The 18,705-nt window shown below is 32.6% G+C and overlaps 1 protein-coding gene across 3 annotated transcripts in view; it reads right to left on the bottom strand.

The window, feature by feature from the left end:
* The window catches only part of LOC114326199 (prostatic acid phosphatase), a 47,573-nt gene that overhangs the window by 12,468 nt on the left and 16,400 nt on the right, over window positions 1-18,705 (bottom strand). The window lies entirely within an intron of this gene.

Here is an 18,705-nt window from a genome sequence, read left to right as displayed (position 1 = left end):
GGGGGGGGGGTACAACGGCCTCGTTAATTCAGATGGACTTACCCAAGTTTTTTTTATGTATTTTGACCCGTAGAACACGAATTTTTTGGGTAACAGTCGATCCGGATGTCGATAAGATTGTTATAGACAAAGAAGTTGAGGAATCAAAAAACAGCGATTTTTCCCAAAACAAAACAATATTTTGTATTTTTTGGGTAATTTTAAGCAAAAAATGTGTTTACAAGTTTTTTCGTAGGATGCATAGTTTTTGAGATAAACGCCGTTGAACTTTCCAAAATTCGAAAATTTTGAATTTTTGAACCCGAATAACTTTTGAATAAAAAATAAAATAACAATTCTGCTTGCAGAATTGGAAAGCTCAAGTTAAATTACACCTGTTTTGATTATTTTCATTGCTGCAAATAAATTATTTTATTGTTAAACAAAGCTCTAAACACATAGTGTTTCAGCGTTTCGACGCGTGTCCGCTATGAATTCTACGTAGAAACTGCCTGTTTGCAAGTGCTTGACTTGTTCTCTACGTGGTCGCGTTAAGTAGAACACGAATTTTTTGGGCAACAGTTGATTCGGATGTAGATAAGATTGTTATAGACAAAGAACTTGAGGAATTACATAACAGCGATATTTCGCAAAACCAAACAATTTTTTGTATTTTTTGAGTCATTCGAAGCAAAAAATGTTCTTACAAGTTTTTTCGTTGGATGCATAGTCTTCGAGATAAACGCGGTTGGACTTTCAAAAAATCGAAAAATTGCAATTTTTGAACCCGAATAATTTTTGACTAAAAAATAAAACAGAAATTCTCCTGGCAGAATTGAAAATTTCAAGTCAAATTATACTGGTTTTGATTATTTGCATTGCTAAGAAATAATTTTTTTATTGTTAAACGAAGCTATAAACAAATAGTGTTTTAGCGTTTTACGTGTGCCCACTATGCAAGCTACGAAGAAATTGCCTGTTTTCAGGCACTTTTAAATTGGAGATGCATTGAAAACATCAGTGAATTCAATTGTCGAGTAAGTAATTTTTATTTGTTAATAAAAAACAAAAAACAAAAATAATTACTGTTTATTTGTGCAAATATTTTTTTTCATGCAAGCACAAAAGGTGCAGCAAAGTATTTTCAACCTGCGGCAGTTACATCTTGGACCGCAAACTGAACAGTTACAACCAGCTGGTAACTTTTCAGCTGGAGGAATCAAAATATGTACTTTCTGTGGCATTAATAAATTATCGTCCATAAAAAATCCATATGATGTCGGATCTAATTCATCCATAGCTGAATTTAAAACATTTGTCTGAATGTGTACAACATAAAAAGCTCTTAAAATGTGAAGTTTAATTGAATTGGAAGTGGGTGGCAAATTTTCTATTACTGAAATTTTGTGTTTATAAATCCAAACTCTTAATTCATCGAATGAGGTACAATTGCAGTCTACAGTCTTGGTAATGTTAACTAAAAATTTTTCTGCATTCTTCGTGCATTTTTCTATACTAAATGGAGAACAGTCTGTAAAATAATTGATAAATTAAATATATGAAAGAATCATTTGTAACATAATTGGTAAAAAGTAAGTATATCTACATAGTACATATATATATACCTCTTGCAAAATTTTGTAAATATTGGGTGGGATTTTCTTTTAAAGCTCTAGCTTCTGTGCCCACTTTACTAGTATAATCACCTCCTGTGAGGTGATGCCAACTACCAACAATGCAATGCCTGGTAATACATGTACCTATAAACGAGTTTAAACAAGTGAAAATTGTTTACATATTAGGTTTGTTCTAGTATGTAATTTTGTATGGTTTTACACGAGATGCTTTCAGTACATCTCATATTTAAAATCAAACGTAGCGCGACCACGTAGAGAACAAGTCAAGAACTTGCAAAACTACAGGCAGTTTCTAGGTAGCATGCATAGCGGACACGCGACGAAACGCTGAAACACTATGTGTTTAGAGCTTTGTTTAACAATAAAATAATTTATTTGCAGCAATGAAAATAATCAAAACCGGTGTAATTTAACTTGAACTTTCCAATTCTGCAAGCAGAATTGTTATTTTATTTTTTATTCAAAAGTTATTCGGGTTCAAAAAATCAAAATTTTCGAATTTTGGAAAGTTCAACGGCGTTTATCTCAAAAACTATGCATCCTACGAAAAAACTTGTAAACACATTTTTTGCTTAAAATTACCCAAAAAATACAAAATATCGTTTTGTTTTGGGAAAAATCGCTGTTATTTGATTCCTCAACTTCTTTGTCTATAACAATCTTATCGACATCCGGATCGACTGTTACCCAAAAAATTCGTGTTCTACGGGTCAAAATACATAAAAAAAACTTGGGTAAGTCCATCTGAATTAACGAGGCCGTTGTACCCCCCCTGGCGACAGGACTACTAGCAACAAAATGTAAATAATCCATTTTTAATCGTGTTTTTAATGTTTTCCAACTTTTGTATATTGTATAACACTTCCAATAAACAAAGACATTTTCTGTTTGAATAATCGTATTTGAATAATTGATTTGAAGCTACATGCATTTTCTTGTAGCATTTTAAAATTATTTACTATTCGTTGGAATTTTGCCACGCTGAATAGGCAAGAAGTGAGATGCAAATTATAGACTTCCCGTGTCTTCTTTTATTCAGCATTCGTTTGGTTTGCAAGTAATAGAAACCACGAAGGCGTAACCAGAAACTTGGTCTCCTTAAGTTCGAGTTGTTTTCTATTCTATTAGCCTTGCGACATCCAATATTGGACATAGGCCTCCCCTTCGCTCCTCCAACTTTCTCTATCCTGAGCCATGTGCATCCATTTTGAGCCAGCTTGGTGTTTTAGGTCATCTACCCATCTCATCTGTGGTCTCCCTCTCTTTCGTTTATATGTCCATGGTCTCCACTCTGTAATAATTTTATTCCATCTTTCGTCTTTTTGTCTAATCGTATGACCGGCGAATTTCCATTTTAGTTTAGCTGTTTGACGAGTAGCATCTTTAACTTTTGTGATATTTCTTACTCAGGAATTCCTTTTTCTATCTGACAGTCTTACGTTGATCATTTGTCTTTCCATTGCTCTTTGTGTTTTCGGAATTCTTTCCATATTCGCTTTTGTGAACGTCCATGTTTGACATCCATATGTAAGGACCGAAAGAATACATTGGTCGTAGACAGGGGCGGTTTCTCCATTGGTTCACTTGTGCAGTGAACACCCAATCAAATTTCATTAAAATACATATTTTTAAAAATCTCATAAATATCATTAAAATATTTTTTCTTAAATCTCATAAATATCATAGTATCATTAAAATATAACTGTATTTATTAATCACATAGTTTATTTGCACAACACCGCTACGCTAGATGCACGTGGTAAGTTCAGAATTCAAATTGAACCCAGCCACTATACAGTAACCCTATAGAAGAACGAGAGCTCTTAAATCCGTGAACCAGCGATTCTCCTATCTTAAAACATTGAGGATTTGTGCACTGCACACAGAGACCGGGGCGGAGCGTTTCGATTCACAGTTTGGCATTTTCTGTTGTGGGAATTTATTAATACAATATATAATTTATAAATACAATATTGGTAGGTAGTTTTTTTTGGATGGAGCCTTATTCAGGGAAGTTTATAAAAGAAAATGCAAATAGTTTTGAAAATCGACTTCTTATAAAAAGAATGGACTAACTTGGCCGGAGATAAACTTGGTACAAGAATGTGCAATAAGAGACAAAAGTTTAAACATTGTTTTAAAGTTGAACAATATAGAAAAACTTCGTGATTATGCAGGTGTGATAAACTACATTCTTTATTTTGTTTTCCATGTTTAGTGTTTTCAAAAAATAAAACTATAATAATTTCAATCTCGGTCTTTGGATGCCGTTAAAATAAACGGATTTTTAAACAGTTTTGACAAAGCAATTTCAATATTCGTAACTTCTGCGTCCACCTTCACCACCGAAGAAGCGCCATCATTCAGCAGGTATCATATTCTGCACAAAACAAAAAAAGTATGTGACATCCTGACTAATCGGGTCAAAGATAGGTTTCATTTTACAGAACATCTTTTGGCGAGGCTCCAAGAATTTGTCGCCTGCGGCGCTTATTCACCGTTTATATAAGTACATTCTTTAATTGAACACCCTCCTTAAATTACCACGAGCCGCCACTGGTCGTAGATTTTCGTTTTTAGATATTGAGGGTATTTTTTATTCTTCAATATGAAGCTGAGCTTACCAAACGAGGCCCACGTTAACTTCGTTCGTTTCTTTATATCTGCTCTTTGGTTGTCTCTATTCAATTTTAATATTTGTCCCAAGTATGTATATGTATTCATTCACTTCCTCTATTTTGTTTTGTTTAACTACGATTCTTAACTTACCTTCTTGATTTGTTATCACTTTTGTTTTGCTGTAATTCATATTTAATCCAACTTTACTGGCTTCTTGGTCTAAATTGTAGTTGTTGTATCATTATTAATTTGTAGTTGTTCCTTATGTGTAGTGTATCGATAAGGACGATATCGTCAGCGTATCTTAGGTGATTTAAGTATTGGCCGTTAATGATCTAATGATGATTCCATATTCTTCCCATTGTAATCTCTTAAAAATGTCTTCTAGTGCTTGGTTAAAGAGTTTAGACGAAATCGTATCTCCCTGTTTAACGGCCCTTTTGATAGGTATGAGGTGTGTATTATGTTCAAGTTGGATCGTAGTTGTGGCCTTACTGTATATATTAGATATTAGTTCTGTATAACTGTAATCTACTCTGCTATTGTGTAGTGATTGTTTCACTGCCCATTTTTCTATGGAGTCGAATGCTTTTTCAAAATCTATAAATGCCATATATATGGGTATTTGGTACTCATTTATTTTCTCAATAAGTAACTTCATTGTCAGTAGGTGATCACATGTACAGCCTTTTCTTAATCCTGCCTGTTCTTTGGTCTGATAATTATTGTCGAATTTAGGAGTTAGTCTGTTGGTTAATATTTTAGTTAACAATTTATACATAACATTGAGCAAGGTAATTGGTCTATAATTTTTCAGATCTTTTTTGTCTCCTTTATTAAACAATAATAGGGTGATTGCTGCATTCCAATTACTGGGTATGTTTCGTGTACTTAGTATTTTGTTTTTAATCATCTTTTAATCCAATTTAAAGCCATTTTTAATCATCTCCACTGTAATGCCGTCTCTTCCTGGTGAATTATTATTTTTCATGCCTCTCAGGACTTTCTTTATTTCTGATTTGCTAATCTCTGGTTGTAGGTCAGAGTTAGCATTTTTTATTTTAGTTTTCAATTTTTGAAGAGTTTCTTGTGTCGGTGGTTGCTTTTCTTGATATAAATAAGTAATACTAATACTGTTGTGTTATTGCTAATATTTCATGTATATCGTTGGTCTCTTCTCCCTGAGTATTTTTGATGGCATTTATTTCTGTTTTCCCAGTTTTGGTCGTAAGCACTTCATATTCCTGTTTTATTGAATAACTTTTTCAACTTGTTCTTCTTGTTTCTTTTCTCTTCTTTTATCTTTTTATTGATGCTTTTGTTTATCTTCGAATACTCTGCTGTTGATCTCTTGTCTCTTTTTTTGTTGAGCTAGTATTCTCCGTTTTTCCATTAATGTTTTTATTTCATGTGAGATCCATTCTTGTCTTTTCTTTCTCATGGGTGCCACTTCTTTCCCAGCTTTCAGGAATGTTTGTGTTAGAATGTTATTGATTTCGTCGACTCCTTTTGATTTGTATCGGGCATGGTGTTTTTTATTTTCTCTTTATACTCTTGTTTATTTTCCCTTAATTTTTTCATATCTAAATTTTGTAAATTTTATGTTCTCTTTTTCATTTCAAGTTGCCCATTAATGCTTAGGTTCGCTCTAACTAATCTATGGTCACTACCAGTTGTAAAATGGTTAAGAACGGTTACGTCTTGTACAACAGACTTTTTCGATGTAGTCTATTTCATTTTTTACTTGGCCATTAGGACTGATCCATGTCCATTTTCGTCGCTGTTTCTTATTGAAGAACGAGTTCATAGCATATAGTTTCCTCTCTTCCAGGTAGTTCATTAAGGTATCTCCTCTATTATTTCTTGACCCATATCCGAAATTTCCTATCCTTGTTTCTTCCTCACCCTGCTTTATTCCTAATTTTGCATTAAAATCTCCGATAATTAGTGTTATTCTCGTTTTACGTTCTTCCATGGCCATTGTCACGTCTTCATAAAATACTTCAATATCTCCTTCTGGATAGGTTTAGGTAGGTGCATATATCTGTACTATCTTTAGTGACGTTCTTTTCATTTTCATTATCATGTACTTATGTTACGCGGTCTGAAATTCCTCTAAATGTGCTTACATATTTGCCAATCCTTTTGTTCACCATGAAGCCGACTCCGTTGTTGTTGTCTTCGTTACCTTTGTAATAGAGTATGTTTCCTGACTTCAGCTGTATTCTCTCTTCACCTTTTCTTCTTAGTTCTGCAAGGCCCAGTATATCACATTTTCGATAGTTCTTCTTGTAGCTCAAAAATGTTTTCGTCTCCATTTAGAGATCTTGCATTGTATGTGCAGACGTTTAGTTTTAGGGTTTTGTTTCGTTGAGTTTTCATAAGCGAGTTCTTGTCTCCCCCAGACTCCGTGAGACTGACCTTTTTCGAAGTGTGGGATTTGGCACTAGATGCTCTACCCACCTGGGGACCACATCCGTGTGTTTTAGTACTCGAGTGTTCGAGTTGTTTATTTATTATTATTTTCATTCATTTTAAAAAAATGTGATAACCTTGAATTATCCATGTCTGCCGGTCCCAGAGACTTCGTAAACACAACTCCTCCGTCATTAGATCAGATAAAATGACAAAGGACATTATCGAAAGAAAGCTTATAACCCAAGGATGGTAAATAAAGGCGAGAAATTTGACCTGGTACTTTCGGTTTTAGGGTTGCAACTGGAAGCACTGTTTTAAAGTCGCCAAAATAGTACAAACAAAATATTACTCTACGCGCTTTAACAAGACGAGAATCCATATATACTTCCGGTTTTATATCACTTCCGGTTAAAACGGTGTAATGGGAAGTGCCACATTATAGTCGCAGAAATAGTACATGTGATATATCAATCATCGAGCATTGAAAAGTCGAACTGGAATATTTAGTTCAGGTTTTGATATCATTTCCGGTTAAAAAGTTATAACCGGAAGTTTGGCAAAATTACTCAGATTTATTTAAATTTTACATGAATCTACGCAGAGTCAAGCAAGTTGTGCAACGCAAGTTACACACAGGGTTCAAATATCGACTTCTAGTTTGGTTTAAACCTTCTTGAAATTCTATTCTCTACTGCAAATACTGTGAAATACAATTTTCCCCGTGTTCAGGCTTCATGCTCTGTATTAGGTATGTCTTTATTATTTTCTCAAATTTTTGTTATCAATTTCCAGCTTTCTGTGTTTCTGGTTCCTGCTATTAAAAATAGATAAGTATTTATTCGTTGGCAGTTTCTTACACCGAAAGAAACTTGCTTTTCTTTTTCGTACGTCTGCTTGTTTTTCTATAATTTTATGCATTATGTTTTATGTTATATGCATTCTCTGAGGAAAAATTAACGAGTTTTGAAACCGTTCGGTAAGGGCTGCTTGTTGTGCTGTCTAAACGAACTAAATAGTCGAGGAAATGAAGCTGAAAAAATGGCAAAACCTCGCAACTTTTTCGTCCAGCATCGATTTGTACAAAAATTTGTGATTAGGCTCATTACACCCTCTAGTTCATTTTCTATATTGAGCCGTTGTACGCTTTTGGTTTTGTAAGGGTGAAAACTACCCCTAGTTGTAAAAAATTATAAAATAACATTTTAAACTTTAATATTGTCAACATTTGGTTCTTATTAGTTACATAATGAATGTTTTATGCTTTAAGATATACTATCATAATATTTCAACCCTTAAAACCACCCTTGTTGGAGCTATATAAAAAATTTACTTATCCTAAAAGAATTATTTCGGCTTGCATCGATTTACATAAAGATTTGGGATTAGCATCATCTCACTCTGTACTTCATATTCTTTATCATGACTAAGGGCGTTGAATATATTTTTTGGGGTGTAAACAACCCCTTATTTTCAAAAATTATATAAAAACATTGTATACTTTAATATGGCTAAAATTTGGTTTTGATTGGTTAAATAATGATTATTTTATACTTTAGGATATAATATCTTAATATTTCAACCCTCAAAAACCACCCTTAATAACATTACAGTTTTTATAAGTAGATATTTTAATAGGTCTATACAGAAAAAAAAGTAGAATTAAAGAAAACAGAAAGAATTACAAAAACATTAATTTACACAAAAATACGAATTTACAAATATGTACAAATACAAATACAAATAGTTTTTTAGTCATATTCCAGTATACGAACCGATTCTGTGGTATTATACATACATTGAAAATTATCCATAAGCGGACTATCCGAATTTTTCGAAAAAAAAAATTGGTTTTATAAACATAACTCCTTCATTTTTGGCGGTGAAAAAATTTTTCAAAAATGACTTTGTAGGATTTTTGAATAGTTATAAGACTGTGTAAACTAATTTCGTAAGATCCCTCAGTTTTTAATTAGGGTGGGTTTAAAGGGCCCGAATAAGGGGGTGTTTGCTCGTAAATAGAGGTTTAAACAGCTATATCTCGCTAACCCTTCACTGTAATGAAAATCCATGCACAAAGTAGTTTTAGTTGTTAAAGAAGCTATAATTTAGTAATCCATTATTTTTTTTTGTATCTCGAGTATTTTCGGAGATATTTTGAAGTAAAGGGTGAAAAATGGGAAATTCCAAAAAATTTATTTTTTTAAACTCAAATTTTTCTAAAATTAGGGCTTTTAAATAGGTCAAACTTCTTGGGTGTATTGATAATACAAATATAAAAGGAATTACAGAAAGGTGAAGACCAATTTTTAATGGGGTGGGTAGTTAGGGGGTTGTTTTCACTGATTTTTTCATAGAGAAAAGCAGGTACCGACATTTTTTTGACCATAAGTCGTTTACTTTTTAGACTAGTATCTTTTTATTATCTTTTTTTGAAAGACCTAGCTGTATACTTGAAAAAATATTATTTAAGATTTCCTCGAAAAATGCAAAGTTTTTCTGTTATTTTACTTTGAATATTTCAAATTATGCATTTGACGAAAAAAGCTAAGTTTTAACATGCCGTATCTCGGTTTTTATTGGTCTTAGCGATATTACAGAAAAATAATTTGGTTCGTGTTACTAAAAGATACAATTTTGATATCTACCGTTTTTTTGATTAAATGCATATTTTTCGAGGTATTCTCAAAAAACCCTCTAAAAAAGTCGATTTTTTCATCGAAAAACTGTTGCTTTCAAGCGCGAATAACTCGAAAAATATTAGTTTTACGAAGAAAATGTAAAAAACATTTTTTTCTTATAATCACTTTTTATATCGATTTACATAGTTAAAATGTAATAAAAAATTCCCGCCCCCGAGATGGGGTGGCAACCACCCCCAAGGTTTTAGCGTACAGCGGCATGATATAGAAAATGATCCTTGGACTATTCCCTACCTTCTGTCAAGTAAATCCATGCTGGACGAAAAAATTGCGAGCCAAAATGCTTCATTTCCTCGACTAAAATATAAGACGGCTTTGCCTTCGTATTGCAACGAAATAAAAATGGTTATTAATTTTTATTTCTATTAGTACTACTCCTATCTGAGTATGTAGAATTCCATTTTCGTTGGCATTTTTCCGCGCTGGACAGATGGGAAGTATAATAATAGTCTCCCGTTTTATACCGCTCACGTGGCTTTGGGAGTATAGCAGGGTAGTCTGCTATATCTAGGGCCAACGTTATACAAGGAAGGTAACAGGGCCAGTGCTACGCTTTAACCGCCTATTATTACCCCTGGTTTTACCCAAGGTACTCATTTTATTCAGGCTGAGTCGACCTGGGGCCTATAAACATTTTAAAAATGTCTAGTTGTTCTTGCCGGCGGTAGGATTTGAACTGCGGACCACCGGCACGCTAGTCTAGCACACTACCACTCGGCTACGCCGGCCCTATGGGAAGTGAATTGCAAATTATAGACTTCCCTCATCTTCCTAGCACCAGCATGAGATTGGCTTACATTTTTAGAAGCCACGGAAAATGGTACCAATAAAGTTTTTAATGTAATATTATGTTACATTTTATTAAGTTGAAAACTTTGACTTTTAATCTAATTTAATGAAACCACAAGAAAATATTATTTACACATATGGTAATCAATGTTTTTTCCTTGTGAATGGAATCTGATGTTAATGTTAATTAACCGAATGGAAATATTATTAAAATGATTAGAATAAAAAATATTTCTATTAATTTTTTTCTTATATAATGAACAGCTGAAACCATTTGTTTCGTAATTTTGTATGTTTAATTTGCTTAATTAGGTGTTTTACTAAAAGTAGATGTTGATTAATCATTATTACATAACACGTTTATGAAAAACAATTATAAATCATAGAGTTATCTATTTCGATTAATTAAAAAAATATTTTGGAATTGTTTACCAAGGTTAATTTTTAACTAAAATCAAAAATAATGTATCCATCTAATTAGCCTTCTTCGGTCCATCTTTGGACATAGGCCTCCCCAATAGGGTGGAGCGCTGTTATATGGAGAAAAATGAAATAATAATTTTTACAAACGCGGGGTGCGGAATCGACGCTACTGTGGGAAAGGATTGAAAAAGTTAATTGTCATTTTTTTATATTATGACTCTAACATCTGCCCCAAAGTGATTCAAATTTTGAAATTTGAAAAAAAAATTTTTTTGCATTTTTACCTACGCGGGGTGTGGTATCAATTCGCTTCTAGGATATGAATCGAAAACTTCAATAACACTTATTTCTATTTTTATCAGAATAACTGCCCCCAGCGCTACTTAAATTGATCTATTTTGAATTTCGCGCCAATCCCCGACTTAACGCTGCAACCAAAGAGTTATAACCTGTTACAGGAGTCGACCTTGACTCTCTCACTCAATTTCAATAATTATAAGTAAGTAAAACACAAAACAATATTGGCTAGAATTATTATAGTTTTTCACGATAAGTAGGTATATAACATTATTGAAACCTTATGAAGGCAGGAAGGACGAAGACGGTTACAAAGAGAAGCTATTAAAGTTTGGTGAGGATAGCAAGAAATTGTCTGATATTGCAACTTGCAAATGTTTAGAGTTCAGAGATTGCAACTGTCCTAGAAACCTAAAGATTCCAATACCAGAACGAAATTTCTTAATCGACCAACAGACTGACCATAAAATAATGATTAATAGTTTAGATCGTGAATCGACCAAAAAAATTGAGATGGATTTACATAGATTACACCAACAAGAGCAACGTGAAGAACAAATAGTCTTGCAAAGAGGGGTGGAATCCATCCCTAGTACTTCTAGATTACCTACAACTTCAAAGATACGACCGAATGATCAACAGCCAGATACATTAAACAAAAGCGGTGAAATTGAGGACTTCCAATCGCAATCGAAGATTTCCACTTCTTTACTCGCAATGACTGATGTCACATTTCCGGTTGTTGCCAGAACATTAGATCGTTATGGGATTTCAGATCGTCCTGGAGTAGCAATCATTTCTGCAGCTTTCCACGACATTGGTCTCATTACTGAAAACGATTCATCACGGGTTATAGACAGTTCGAAAAGCTCGCTCTAAAGCTAGGACTACTTTGTAACTCTATACTGACATTTTTTTCCTCGAACTCTATCGATGTAAATCAAATAATGGCTGTTGGTTGTGATGGGACTGTCGTTAACCAAGGAAACAAAGGTGGCGTTATTCGTTTATTGGAAATCAAGTTTCCACCTCCACTCTAATGGTTCATATGCCAACTACACGCCAATGAACTGACATTGCGTCATATTTTTCAACATCTAGATGGCACTAGAAGTGGACCAAAAGGTTTCACAGGTCCCATTGGCAAGGCAGTTACTAACTGTGAAATATTACCCATTGTTCCGTTTCATGCAATTAAATGTACGTTGCCCGATATTACCAAATCGACACAGGAATTAAGCACCGATTAACTATATCTACTACAAATATGTCAGTATATCAATAGTGGACATTGTGATGAAAATTTTGTGAAAAAAAATCCTGGTAAACTAGTTCACCCTAGATGGTTGACAATGGTTAATCGGATATTGAGATTATATGTCTCAAGCCAAACTCCGTCAGAAAACCTAAGTATACTAAGCAAATTTATTTTAACGGTCCATGCTGCTATGTGGTTCAGGATCAAGACTAGGCCAATTTGTATTTTTGGTGCCAAACATTAATATGATACGATAAAACTGTCGCGCTATTTGCCAACCACTTGAAGAATGTTATTGTCCCAGTCATACAGAGAAATGCATTATTTGGACATTCAGAGAATCTACTATTAGGCATGTTAGCCGACAACAGACAGCACGTCAGAGAAGTTGCACTCCGCAGAATATTGAGGATCAGAGATACATCATACATAGGAGGCTTACATATTCTCCAAGTACCTACTTTAAATATGGATGCTGATGATTACATCAATATGATAGATTGATAAACCAAGACAGAACCTCCACTTACAAAAAATTTAAGTACCGAAATGATATCTCAGGCTATCATAGGCAATCACGGAAAAATTCCGTTTCACACACAATCCTCTGAAAGGTGTGTCAAATTAGTTACAGAAGCAGTGCTGCCCTCTGCGGGTCAAGGAGGAGAGGCGGATTCATTAAGAATAAGCTCAAACTATGCCTTTTGATGCCTAAATTTGATACTAAGAAAGACTATCGTTCACAATGAGTTTTTATGTTATTTTTCAATTTGTAAGCATATTTTTTTTAATTTATATTGACTATTTTTCTTTTTTTTTCTTCACATTATAGTCCTAGTAGCTTAAATAAATTGATAAAACATTATCATTGACTCTATCGAATTTTTTTTAGAAACATTTTTTTTACAAAATTCCAAAATTTCAATCACCTTGGGGCACTTTTTAGACTGAAAATACGAAAAAATGTCATCTAAGTTTTTCAGTCGAAAATAAAAGACGCATCAATTCCGCACCCCGCGAAAATGAAATTCGAAAAAATAAATTTGCGCTCCACCCTACTCCCCAATCCTTTTCCACTCTTCTCTGTCTGTCGCTACAGTTATCTACCTAGAACCCACGTGCTTCTTGATAGTTCAGAGAAATAAGGAAAAAAAATATCGTGTTGGTGACACATCCCCCTCCAGGCTGAAACCAAATTTTTCGAGTAATATGGTCATCTATAATAATAACCTATATGTTTCCTGCAGCCGATTTTGATGATATACATAGTTATAAACAAATGAAGATCAAAAAACGGTAAATTTTCGCTTTTTTCGTCTCTTACTAAAAAATTGGGCATTTTAAACAAATTTTAGAGTAATAAACTCATAAACCGTATAAAAAACTTCAATATGGCGTTCGCTGAATATGTCTATCCTTATTGGTTACTTAGAAAATTGCCAAATAAATCATAAATTTTGAGTTTTTATAAATATTCATAACTTATGTAAAAATTAACTTAGAACCTTGTTATTACATGGAATGCTGAGACTTATGGTGCTTAAATTACACCCCAAATTCCAAAGCAATTGGTCAAATAGTTTAAAAGTTATTTAATTTGTTTTTCCAAAATTAATTTTTTTTGCAACACTGTAAGTCAGAAAATGATGAAGTTACAGTAATATTTTGGATAGTTTATGAAAGAAGAAAATTTACAGTATTAATTTAATTTAAAAAAAATGACAAAAAGTAATTATAGATATTGCAAAATAATTTTGCAATAACATGTGAATTAAAAAAATGGGGGGGGGGGGCTAACTTTGTCCCTAAATGTCCTAGAACAGTTGTTTTTCTTTCTAAATGTGTATAAAAATTCAGTCTTTCTAAATATGAAAAAATAATTTTTCTACGGGTAACGGTTAAAAAGTTATTCTAATTGTTTATAAGTAAGCAAAAAATGGACATGTTTTTGAAAAATAATTTTACATTGTTTAAAATTATTTTTTGTCATTTATTTTTAATTAAGGTAATAGTATAAATGTTCTTCTTTCATAAACTGTCCGAAGTATTATTGTAACCTCATAATTTTCTGACTTATAGTGTTGCAAAAAAAATGAATTTGGGAAAAATAAATTAAATAACTTTTAAACTATTTGACCAATTGCTTTGAAATTTAAAATATAATTTAAGTACAAGAAGTCTCGGCATTCCGCGTAATAAGAAGATTCTAAGTTAATTTTTACCTAAGCTACGAATATTTATAAAAACTCAATATTTATGATTTATTTTGCAATTTTCTAAGCAACCAATAAGGTTGGACATATTCAGCGAATGCCATATTGAAGTTTTTTATACGATTTATGAGTTTCTTACTCTCAAATTTGTTTAAAGTGCTTAACTTTTTGGTAATAGACGAAAAAAGCGATACTTTACCGTTTTTCGATCTTCATTTGTTTATAACTATGTATATCATCAAAATCGGCTGCAGGAAACATATAGGTTAATAATATAGATGTCCATACTACTCAAAAAATTTGGTTTCGGCCTGGAGGGGGATGTGTCACGAGAAAAACCTTATTTCTCTGGACTATGATATCATATGCCCATCTCATTTAGGGCCTTCCTCTCAGGGCCGCGCCGTCCACGTGTGCAATGTGTGCCACAGGCCCCAGCAATTAAGGGGCGCCGTTAGAGTTGTACAAAAATTTTACGCCTGTGTCACAACACTTACACATTTACCGACCCTGCCACTCTGTATAACCCAACTTCAAAGATAGGCACATTACCAATTAATTTATACAATCTGTATAAACATAATATAAACATAATATAAAATCATGTACAGACATGCGACCACCAAGCCACCGGTCCAGCAGAATTTATGCTTTAAAACCATTGTACAAAAATTTGGCAGAAATGTATGCTTTATGTGATATAACACATTCGGATAAATTTGATCTTGATTCAAAACATCAAGCTAGATGTTTAGGAGATAAAATATCAACATTTTACATTCATATGCTCTGTCCACATATTATGATATGGTATGAAGTCCTGATGAAAGTTAACTTCGTTAGCAAAATTTTACTATCAAAAACATTGAATATACAACCTGCATTAAATGCTTTTTAAGAGTTTGCTCCGGTGTCGGACAGATAGCTTTATTTTGTTATTACCACAGCAAATGAAACTGCAGAGAAACTGGATGTGGAGCTCAGTTTTCAACCAGCAACAGCTAAGGCGTCGAAATAAAAGCAAACAGTTCGATTACGAACATAAAGACGAACTGATTTTGGATCCTAAAATGTCATACAAAATTCATTTCTTTTATTGTGTTCTCGACCAAGCATTAATTTTAGTAAATGAAAGATTTTCCATATTGGAAAATTATGTTTATTCTTTCAAATTTTTATATAATTTGAACAACATTACAGAAAACTCACAATTAAAACTTTTTTGTAGAAATTAAAAAAAAAATGAGATTTAATGAGCATCTGGATATAGCGGGAGACAATTTGTTTGAAAAAATTATAAAGTTTCGGCCTTTGTTAAAAGAATAATTAAATAATGATATTTGTAAAATTTTAAAATTTAAATTTTTAAACGAATTTACTGCAGTTTAACCAAATTTAACACTAGCTCTTCGCGTTCTGCTCACTCTGCCCATATCTGATGCCACTGCTGAACGATCTTTTTCTAAATTGAAACTTATAAAAAAATTTTATAAGTTTTTATAAAAAAATTTATAAACGTTTATAAAAAATTTATCTATCATCTCTATAGAGTCGTTAGTATTAAATGAAAATTGATATTCACCATAAATATTAAAGATTTTCCGAACGCGAAGGCGAGAAAAGTTATTTTTTTTTTTATTAAAATAGCTGTTTCATGTTTACCTATATCTTTAGTTTTTTTATGTTGATACGCCAAATATTTATTTTCATTTAATTATTTTAATTTACTTTTTCTACAACCGTGTTAAAAATGCAATTTTTAGCACTCCATACGAGCGTTAAAAATGCTACTTTAAGGCACTAGTGCTTTAAAATATTTTTAAGGCACTGCAGTTCGTATTGACCGTATATGCAATTTTTCTGTAATGTCAAAAAAATATAAAAATGGAATGTCAGTCAAGTTCAAGTAAAAGTTTTTGTAGATATTGTCCTGTAATCACGTTTGTAGAAAAAATATTGTATGATATGCGTGTTAAAAAGTACATTTTTAATGCACTCATGTGAATTGCAGAACTCGCTATCGCTCATTCTGCAAACTTTCACATGCGTGCCTTAAACGTGTACTTTTAACACTTATATCATAAATAACTATTATTTTCCTGTTGAATGTGTGAGAATTTTTAGTTATTTTCGTTTGGTTACAATCAGTAGCGCACCTAGTTCTTCTGGGAAGTGTTGGTTTTGGCACCGAAATTTTTTTGTATTCTTTGTGAAAGATAAGTTACATTTTCTTACTATTTTTTATATATTTTTCATATGCCTTGGAGGGGGTTTTAACCCTCAAACCCCCTCCCCCTTGGGTACGCCACTGGTTATAATTGTAACTAATTAATGTAAGTAATTGTTAATTTTGGGCGCCGTTAAATATTTTGCACACAGACGCTACCACGTGCTGGCGCGGCACTGCTTCCTCTAATTCGTTTATATTCCCACGGTTTCCAATTTATAAGAATTTTGTTCCATCGGTCTTCTTTTTGTCTTTTATTATGTCCGGCAAATCTTCATATTAATTTTGCAACTTCTTGTCTCACATCACTAAATTTTGTTTTCTCTCTTATCCACTCGTTTCTCTTCTTATCCATTACTCTTAGTGCATGTAAAGCTTGCAAAGAACACTGATGATGCTCTCTTTAGAGCGAAAACGTTCTGTATTGTATTTGTAGCCCCTTTTTGTTTTTTTTTTAAATAAATATACCTTTTACGCAGAAGATTTTTCTTCAATTTTTTGTAATTAAGGGTATACAGCCAGCTACAGGATATTCTTCCGTGTGGACATTAGTCTTATGTGCAACATTTGTCTTTCCATTGCTCTTCGCGTATTTATGATCTTGTCCTTGTTTGACTTTGTAATCGTCCAAGTTTGGGAACCATAAGTGAGAAAAGGGAGTACGCATTGATTGTATACCTTAGTCTTAAGATGTTGTAGATATCTTTTATTTTTGAAGTTATACTTCTTTACGCGCGATGAGGGTGAATTTTTATATGTTAAAACCAGGCGCATACGCATCACCCAGGCGCATACGCGCATTATAACTTTGTTCTGATTGGATGTTCAAATATTCAAATGACATGTCAAAAATTATCCAATATGGCAGCTGTAGGACAGCTGTGGTTTGAAGGAAAAGGTAAAGGTAAACAAATGTATAATATATTAGTTTTATTGTTGTGAGGACAGAAACAAAACAGTTTATAATATTGTAGTGACTTTTAAATAGTTTTTAAAAGCAACAGGTACGTAATAATTGTTAATGTATCATGGGTATAAACCTACCTGTTTGATCTGCCAAAATACATAGTATTGTAGCGGAAGAGAAATCTTGGCCGATCCCCGTATAACAGTAAACACCTCGAGAATGACGTAATCGGATGTGCTAGGCCTCGCCGGAGAATTCTGGAAGGTACGTCACGTAGGCGGAACAAGCCGATAGCTCGAGATGGGAGTCGATTGTTCCAGAATAACAACTGGGTATAAATACGGGCATATTTTGTGAATAAGTTTAGTGTATAAGATAAATTCGTCTGTAACTTATATAAATAAAGTCGTATATAAATTACGAACCGCTAGTTTTATTGTAATTAGAAGTAATTACACTAATCACGCTACAGTATGTAATAATGTAATACTTTTATTTATATAATTTGATCACCATCAATATTCAACTAATATATTGTTTTCGTACTATATGTTTTGTTGTATTTTTTTTCAATTCTAAAGTCCACTTTACATCAACAATAATTGAACAAGAAATTAACATCAAGTTATTCAAGGTCAAATTTGGCTTATACAAAACACAATTCTACATCCAATTTTGCCGTGAATAAAAAGAAAATAAAGAAATTTGACAAAATAAAACATATCCAATTGTTCTATTTCATCAAATTCCTCATTTTCTTTTACAAACCATACATTTTGTACTCGTCAAATTTGGCCTTGAATAACTTTGTCAATTTCTTGTTCAATTTATTGTTGATGTAAAGTGCACTTAAATCATTTCAATTCAAAATTAAAATAATTTGATCAATTTTCAAAATATCACAAGTTTAATGACGTTCTAAACCTTCGGCAAAGAATTAAGGATTTGCATGAAATTTTAGTATGTTATAGTTTACTTCAAAAAACTAAGACTTGATTTTTTAAAAAATGTTTTACCGTGCCGTTGTGCCGTTTAATTACTATTAAGGGTCAAAGTTAAGTTTTAACATGGGCTCTTATGGGAATTTTTAAAAAGTTAATAACTTTTGACCCAAATTTACGATTTTTAATTATTTGTGCTTAAATTAAAGGTATTTTTGTAAGGAATAACATATTAAAAATGAGGATTGTTTACCGTACCATTATTAAATAAAAGTGAAATTACTGTTTCGAAATTTAA

This window comes from Diabrotica virgifera, chromosome 2 (assembly GCF_917563875.1).
Source record: "Diabrotica virgifera virgifera chromosome 2, PGI_DIABVI_V3a".
NCBI classification, from domain to species: Eukaryota; Metazoa; Arthropoda; class Insecta; order Coleoptera; family Chrysomelidae; genus Diabrotica; species Diabrotica virgifera.
Note: the sequence above shows the minus strand (reverse complement) of the source record. Positions and strands in the feature narration are given on the sequence as shown.